This window comes from Haliaeetus leucocephalus, unplaced genomic scaffold (assembly GCF_000737465.1).
Source record: "Haliaeetus leucocephalus isolate CR32 unplaced genomic scaffold, Haliaeetus_leucocephalus-4.0 Scaffold193, whole genome shotgun sequence".
Lineage (NCBI taxonomy): Eukaryota > Metazoa > Chordata > Aves > Accipitriformes > Accipitridae > Haliaeetus > Haliaeetus leucocephalus.
Window position 1 is genome coordinate 636386 of NW_010972629.1, and position 8399 is coordinate 644784.

Genomic DNA, 8399 nt, shown 5'->3' on the forward strand with positions numbered 1-8399 from the left:
TTCGTAATTATCTCACTTTCCTTAAACATGCTTAGTCACTTCTGAATTATCATGACTAATTCAGAATACCTGTAAGTAATACCATTGCCTCAACTTCAAGCTTGTGGCCAACACTTACACAGATTAAAGATAAATAACTAAGAGTACTATTGGTCTAAATACCACCAACCGCTGAATAATTTCCAACATTTAGGAGCAAATTCAGCAAATGACTTAAGCAGGTTCTTAGTACTTCAGAAGAGAGTACTAAGCTATTAGACAAGTATTAACTATACCTTTAAGCACGTGCCTATGTCACAGGGACTTCCCAGTTCAACTCGCTCTCTGCGCCTGGCCCTCACAAAGAGGCCGGTGCAGCTTCTTCCTTTCAGCAGGTAAAGAGAACTTGTCTTGCTCTCCAATTCTCCCTCATCTACTCTTCCCTCTTTCTAAACTACATCTTCCCCTTCTACACAGCAAACAACATTTGCACTAACCTTGCATATAGAACTGATGTTCGATTCCTAGTGAAAGTACGTTTTCTATACCATTAGAAATTCAGGTGTACTAGAGAAAGGAAAGAGAGACCTATTGGGGGAATTTGTAAAAGTTGCAACTACAGCACTTCAAAAGACTTGAGGTAAAAGACACACAGCAAGAATTTCCAAATTTAAATGGTTGTCTCAGTGGGCGTTTCATATTACTATCTTCTTCATGATTCCTCACTTTGTTCTAGGAAATATTTTTGCTTTTCAATAGTATGATGTTCCTGGAATCTTCTTTGTAGTGAAAATGCTTAACCTTAATGTAGAAATTATGCAGAAATTTAAGCCTACAGCTATTCAGAAATTCAGAGCAGAGATAAATTAATATTCTTCCTCTTTCCATCCCTCCTCATTCTTACAAAGGTACAACTAGTCTGTTCTGACCTGTGATTTGAATGAGGACTAACTCTAGATGTATGTGTAAAAAAAAGAGGCTCTAAGGGAAAGCCTCTCACTAATTTGTGTAACATGTTTATGTGAGAGATTTCACTAACAACCAACCTTACTACTCCTGGCGATACACATCAGTTGAGATGGAAATACCCCTCATTATATCATAAGATAAAACATTTTAATCTCAAGAAGTCCATGCTTCAAAGAAAGCAAGCCCCAAACACATGCATTTATCTTTAACACCAAAAGCTTTAAGTATTTCAAGAGGTACAATCTAAGCTTTCAGAGCTATATGAACTTCAGCAGAAGTATTGGATGGATGTACACAGGAGGTGTGATTACACCCAGTATTTAGCATTAAAATGTCATAGCTTGATTACATATGGAAAAGAATTAAAGAGATGGAACATCCTGGGTGGGCCAGCCCACAAAACAGACCCCTTTCATACACTGGTGAGACTCTGCTTCAGTGCAGCAGACCTTCATAGCAGGCAGAGGGGGACAGAGGCCGGGCTGGTCAGTGCAGTAAGGAACAGGCCCTTCAAAGATTTGCCTATTTCCCAACACCCTCTTACAAAATTGCTGTTGGATCTCGCCTTTCCTACCACTTTGTGCCAACTAACTGACCTTTACCTCCTGTGGCATGATCTGGTTTGCAGAGTGTTCTCCATGGCTCAGGTCCAGAACTTTATATATGCCACGAGTTCTTTCAAGACCACCATTGTGTAACAAGATGGAGATAATCAGGCTGTCACAGCTTGCTTGCATCTCTCCACCATTTTGAGCCTTTTGTTTAAAACAGTTGAGGAGGCTCCCCACCTGCTCCAGGAGCTCCCAGAATCCCAGAACCACAGCCACCTCTCCTTTTACACATCTCTCTAATTTGTTGTTGGTTTCACCATACCTCTGTCTTCAGTCTCTTTGAGGAAGTTTTCTTAATCGTTTGAAATTGGCTCTGGTTTTGGCTGTTCTATGACTGACCTCACTTTTGCACCCTTGAATTTTGTGCAGAGTTTACAGAATCCATCAAAGGAGAATTAGGAGCCTGTTCTCTGATGATTTAAAGAAAGTCAGGTGCCTGTTTGCTTGCAAGCACTTATGAAAATATTTTATACATACATATATGAAAAAATACATCTATACATCTGTGTGTGTGTACTCTATATATATATTTAAAGGAACTACACTTATTCTACTCTGACAAGAATTAATCAGTACTTTCCTAAGCTACTGCTGTCTTCTAAATGAAAGGAGAAAGGTAGTAGATATTATGCAAAATGCTTTCTTGTAATTGGAGAAAATAACTTCGCAATATGCAATTAAAAATAATTAAAAGCACCAAACTGTAAACCACTATCTTGAAACAAGCACTGATACTGAAGTTGATTTCATTTCATTTGAACTCTTATTTAGAGGAACAAATACACCTTGTTGATGTTTGATTCTTGTTTAATAGTGTGTACTGTGATAAAGCAAACTATTTTGGGGTGAGAAAAATTTCAATTTATCTTTACATAAGATTTTTCCTCAAGTGAAAAAAGCATAATTGGGCCATTAATAATAGCAAGGTAGTTGATAATGCAGTGTAGTTTAACAAATTCCTGATTACCAACTCCTTCTTCACAATTATTTCTTCTGTGGTCTCATCATTCATTTAGGCGAGTCCACTTGATATTCCTCATCTAGAAACACACTTTAAAATATTTACTAACCTACACACTACGCAGATTAAGAATTCTAAATTGTAGATATCAGAAGTGCTTCTTATTCAGATACTATGCTGCAGAGCAATTTACTTGTTTGCAGGACTGCTGCCAAGGTTAGTGGTGGGCTTTGCATAGAAGAAGAACCACTAGCTGCTTCTTGGATACAAGGTCTCATTTAGGTATGTGACACTTGGCTTTATGACTGAAATGTTCATAAGGTGACTGATTAAAATAAAATTCCAGTCAAGAAAATTTGATAGAATAGGTAGCATGTCATCTATAATTTTTTTATAGATGTTCCTCAGTCAGTCCACTGAGGAACAATTCATTCTTGATTTGAAGAATTATTATGTGTGCATGTGATTTTATATCCTGACTTAATTAAGCTTTAATTACTTTACTCAGGTTAGTAATGTTCAGTTTTTTCCTTTGAATTTTGGCATTGAGGTACCCCTGTGTTCTGGCTGATACTAACCTCTGCTCCTTTATATTAAACACTGTTCCTTTGTACAGTCCACTTTTACTAACAATGCGAATGTGCTTCACAGAGACTATTACATCAGTGAACAAGGGCAGTACGTGTACACCTACACCATACTCTGGCTAACAGATCGTCATGAAGGCAGCTTCTGGCATGGAAGTTCTGTATGGCAATTACTTTATAACTATAAAGGAAATTTCACCCTTTTGTTCTCATTACTGCTGCGTGTTTATTTTCCAGCCAGAAAGCCATATAAAAGTTACAGAGCTGTAAAGGAGATCAAAGGTATGTCTGTCAAAGAATGAAACTGAGCCGTAAGACCTAGGACCCTTTTCAGAACATGGTCTTAACATCATTTTTAAACAGGTTTTTGTTCAGTTTAGGCAAGTAACTATTGTAAAATTTTTTGTTAGTAAGTCCATAAAGATGAATGTAGAGAAGGATGAAAATATATATATGTGTGTGAAAATGAACTGTAAAAGTCAGTAAACAAAACTGTATTTCAGTAATACTTAAAGTACATTAAACAGTAAGAAAGTTCAAATATTTGCCTTTAACGGCGTGTAACTTGATGTCACGTGGATGAACAACACTAGCTGGCTGAATACTGATTCTTAATAAACAAACTAATGATTTAGTTTCCTGGAAAGTAAACGGTAAGTTTCCTTTTCTTCTCTGCTAGAGGCTAAAATGGAGATGAAGGTATCGCTTAACTTTCACCCCTGCAAGTTTGAAGAATGAGAATTTCATTCAACTTAATGTTTTTAGATTATTGTAACTTATGTGTAATAAAAAATTTAAATTCTTAAATTCCAAAATACATCCAGGGTACTTTTTAACTGGGTCAATCCTCATGTTCTTATCTTCATAGATACTTTGTAAAGAGTTGATAGCTAGTAAGTATGCTACCTATGAGTTGATATGTGATGAGTATGCTACCTATGAGTGTGTGTGTATACATGCATTTTTATTAAACAGAAGGTTTTTTCCTTTTTAAAAGCAAAAAGTTCAGCTGTTTTTGTGGCATTTTTAAATACCACATTGTTTTTATAACTTCCTGCACAAAATAGGGCACAAATTACTTGAATTTTCAAGTCTGGTCCTATTACTTACTGTATAGATCCCCTAACAGTGATACTGATGAAAGAATAAATTGAAGAAAATATTCTTGTTAGTTTTCAGAAACACAAATTATCAAAGTCATTCATTTCAGTACTAATGATAGTTTTTGCTGTAATACAGGAGCTCATTAGTAACAAAATGGCAGCGTAGAAAAAATACCACAGTGTACTTTTAAGTAGAAAACCAATTATGAGTCATCACTGTGACGCAGCCGAGAGAAAAAACTGTGATTCTAAAATGTATTAGGAAAGGCACTTGCTGCAAAGACATGTTAATATCAATACAATTTTAGCCAGGAGGTCCCTTCCAATCTTAGGTTCGTAATTAAACATTATTTCTGCATGTGACCAATATTCCCATGAAAGATATATTCCCAAGGGAGAAGGGTATGACAAAATTGTCCCATTTTCTTTGTATCCCCCATGTCTTTAACTACTCTTTCCTTCAAGATTTGCTCTAAAGGCCTTACATGACTGTATCAGAGGAAACGTACCATCACACAAGTTTATGATAAAGCTACCATGCAGCTTTAAACAAATATACAAATGTAAACTTGTCAGCTGATACTGACGTAACTAACAGATCTTTCATTCCTGAAGAAAAAAAAAAACAGAGATTTTCGGTCTATCTTAAATAAGTTCCCAAAAGACATGAGCTCAAACACATTTCTGACACTTCTCTACCAGAAGGGACCCAGAGGTCTGACCCTCTCGGGTGGGAACACTTCCCATTACAAGCTACCTTCCTAAGCCTACTGCACACCACAGAGCCTTTTCTCTGTTTCCCAGGTTTACCACCTAAATTTATATCTGACCCCATCCTAGTTTTCGCAGCTCACACTTGCATTGGAACGCAGGCCAGAATTTCATCCCTTGGGCTTGTTCCACACTGCAGAATGACTGCCCTTCGTTTTGTGTTTGGTAACTGCATCTAACTGTACATTAACAGGGGTAACTGTCTTCTACGTATTACAGTGCTGGTTTGAGCTCCGTAAGGATCTCAGACATCATCACACTAACTTCTTTATTGGTCTGGAGGTTGCATGATGCCAACAATTCCTCTGACAAAATAAGTTACTATTAAAACAATACTGTCATGAGGCTATACTTAAATGTAAAAAAAAAAAATCCCAAAACAACCAAACAAAAAACTAAACCAAACCAAAACCAAAAAACAAACCTCAAACCCTCAAATATTTTGAGATAAATTCCTTTTTGTCAACTATTTGATAAAACCATTTATGTGAAAAGCATATGAATATTTTATGTTTTCCTGCAGTCTGTGTTCCTTTATCATGCTTTAACTAATAAAAAACACAGTATCAAGCAAACATAGAAATAATAGCACAACAGAATTTTACTTTTATGGTGAAAAGCAACAATAAAGATATCTTAATATACAAAGCAGCCACTTCAGAGGACTACTTAGTGAGGATAGCTTTAGTCTGCAGAGGGTAGTCTCTCCAGACTCCCTTCATAGCTGATGGAAAGAGAGAGGCTTTTCTGGGAAGCAATTGGCAGCAGCTACATGAAGTGCTGCTGCCTGCTGGAGCTGCTCACACTCCACTGACTAGGCAGAGGTATCATTTTTGTTTAGATCAGGACCATTTGCTTTTTTGCTTTCATTTTCCCTTATCTCACAAGATCCGAGTTGTCCGATGTCTGTTAAATGCCTGTTGGAGAGTCGGTGTACCCTTCCTTTCTGCAGGTCTCAGAGACAGCTGTGACATGGCACTGCAGTTTCTAAGCATGAAAAGGGCATGTAGGGTCTGCCCAGCGAGGCAGAACTGGAACTGGCTAATTACACTGTGCTCAGCAGGTCAGGCTTAAATCACCTTTAGCAGTTCTTGAAGAACCTATCAGGCACCTCAATAAAGGCTATGTGTACAGCTCTCTTTTAATGGACAGAAACTATTAATGCTTCACCTAGGTGGAGCTGAGGAATTCGCATTTGCTACTCCTCAGTCATCAGTATGATTATTTTATTTGAATTAACTTTACTGTAGAAGGAAATGCACATCAAACATACCATTTTAACATATGAAGTCTGTGGTCATTTTTTTCCTAGAACAGAATCCTTTTCCTCAGTGCCAAGAGCTCCCAGCCTTTATGTATACTGTGGTTTTCTTTTGGTTTGTTGTTGGGACCACACATTTATTTTTGGATTCTCCCTCATTTTTGGCAGTTAAATTAGAAGCATGAGGAAAGGGCTTCCTCAATTATTTTGGGGGCTGTTTTTTGGTTTTGGTTTGGTTTTGTTTTTTTTTAAATGAAGCACACTCAAATTAGAAACTGAAGCATACTATGAACTATAATTTTAAAGTTTAAAAGCCAGAAGAGTGTTCCCCAGAAGATAAAGGTATAACTCAAGTCAAAAATCCCCCAACAGGAGTAGCACCAGAAATTTCACTGCCCCACGCTATGCTCTGCAGAAATAAATTTTCTGCCATCCTGCTCAAAGCAGCTGCTGTCAATGACTTTTTCTGTTCCCATCCTATGCATTTTGCTACCCTAGGGCAGCTGCTTGCCCTGACTCTCCATTTGTGCCAGTCCTGCTGATCGATGAACAGCAAATGGAGAGCATGAGTGTGTACTTACAGTATGATATAATCTTATGCAAGCTGCAACGCCAGCACAACTAAGAGACTCAGAAATGAAAAGACAAGTAAAAATAATTTAAGAATTATTTTTATCTCATAACTTCTGAATTGATCTCATTCTTTGGTTCAGACATTTGTAATGTTTATGATTAGTGAAACTGGTGGGTATTTTTTTAGTATACAGCAACAACTCTTGCTGCCAAAATCAACACACAGTACTCGGTTTACTGGTGAATGTGGCAGTTTTCATTCTGGTAATTCTCATTACTTCATCATACAGCTCTCAGTATTTTACACTTTTCTCCAAGCCCAAATTCCTGAATTCATGTGACTACATGAGAATGTCAGTTTCCCCTTTATCACATAAGAATACAGATGAAGAAATTTGAATGCATGCTCCCTGAAGGCGAGACACTGAGAGGCCCTTGTGGTTTTATATCCTCAACGGTATGATTTTTTAAAATTAATTTCATTTGGGGGGGAGGGGGAGTAAAGGGAAAAAAAGGCTAACTCATCATCTTGGAACATGTGGCAGTGCCAAGGGACAATTCTGTTAGTTCTTCGTTACATTACAGATGAAAGAAAACCTGTTTGTCTAAGTCTTACCTGCACTAGGGTTATAACAGTTGCTGAGAGAAAAGGATGCCTGTCCTAGGCAGGTCTAAAGACACAGCGCACAAGCATGACCAGGAAGGTTGTGCCATCTGCTACTAGACACGTGTAAAGCAGCAGCAGCGTCTTCACCAGCACCTGATGAGACCTGCAGAGGCAACAGCACAGGAGTCTCCTGAGAAACACAACTCACAAAACTGGATTTCCAGAATCCCGCATTCAAATCCATGCCCTGCTGTCTAATGAAGAGCACATTTATTACCCCTTTGCTCTGTGGGAGGACCCATACCATTGCTCCCCTTGACCCAGGCACTGCTTTCACAAAAAGGTACCCAAAATCCTTTTGGGACTGTATCAGGTTTACAGGCAGTATCAGGTTTATTAGGCAATAGCTACTGTATGGAAGGTGAGAAAAGGGGAAATTTTGTCAGGTAACCCTGCATGTGTTATTTTTCCTTGGGAAAGCAGGCCAAATTTGGGGGACATAAGAACTACATTGCAGCCCAAGCTGCCTGAAACACATGCTTTGAAGAGTTCTCTAGGGAAAAATTTCTTTGTATTTTCACACTGAGCATTTGTACCGAAGTCCAGCAAAATTCTACCTTTCTCACACATGACGTTGAAAAAAACTTTTGCGATTAGGTTTTATACTTCCCCGCCCCACCCCGCTGGATTCGGAACCACATTCTTGTTTTCACCACTCACCACCAGCATAAAGCTTCTAAAACTGACAGGAAAAGCCTCTCTTGAGGGGTGGGGGGAAGGCAGAAAGGGAGGCCAACGCTGTTTTAGGATGCAAATGAGGCAGTTAGAGGGAGCTTCCCTCCCCTCCCCTCTCTCTGCGCTGAGGGGCGCTGAACCGCCGTCCTCTTTGAAGGGGCGAACCCGCGGTCGGGGAAGGCGGGCGGAGCCCTAGGGGAACGACCCTTGCTGGGGGGGGGGGGGGGGGGGGGGGGGGGCGG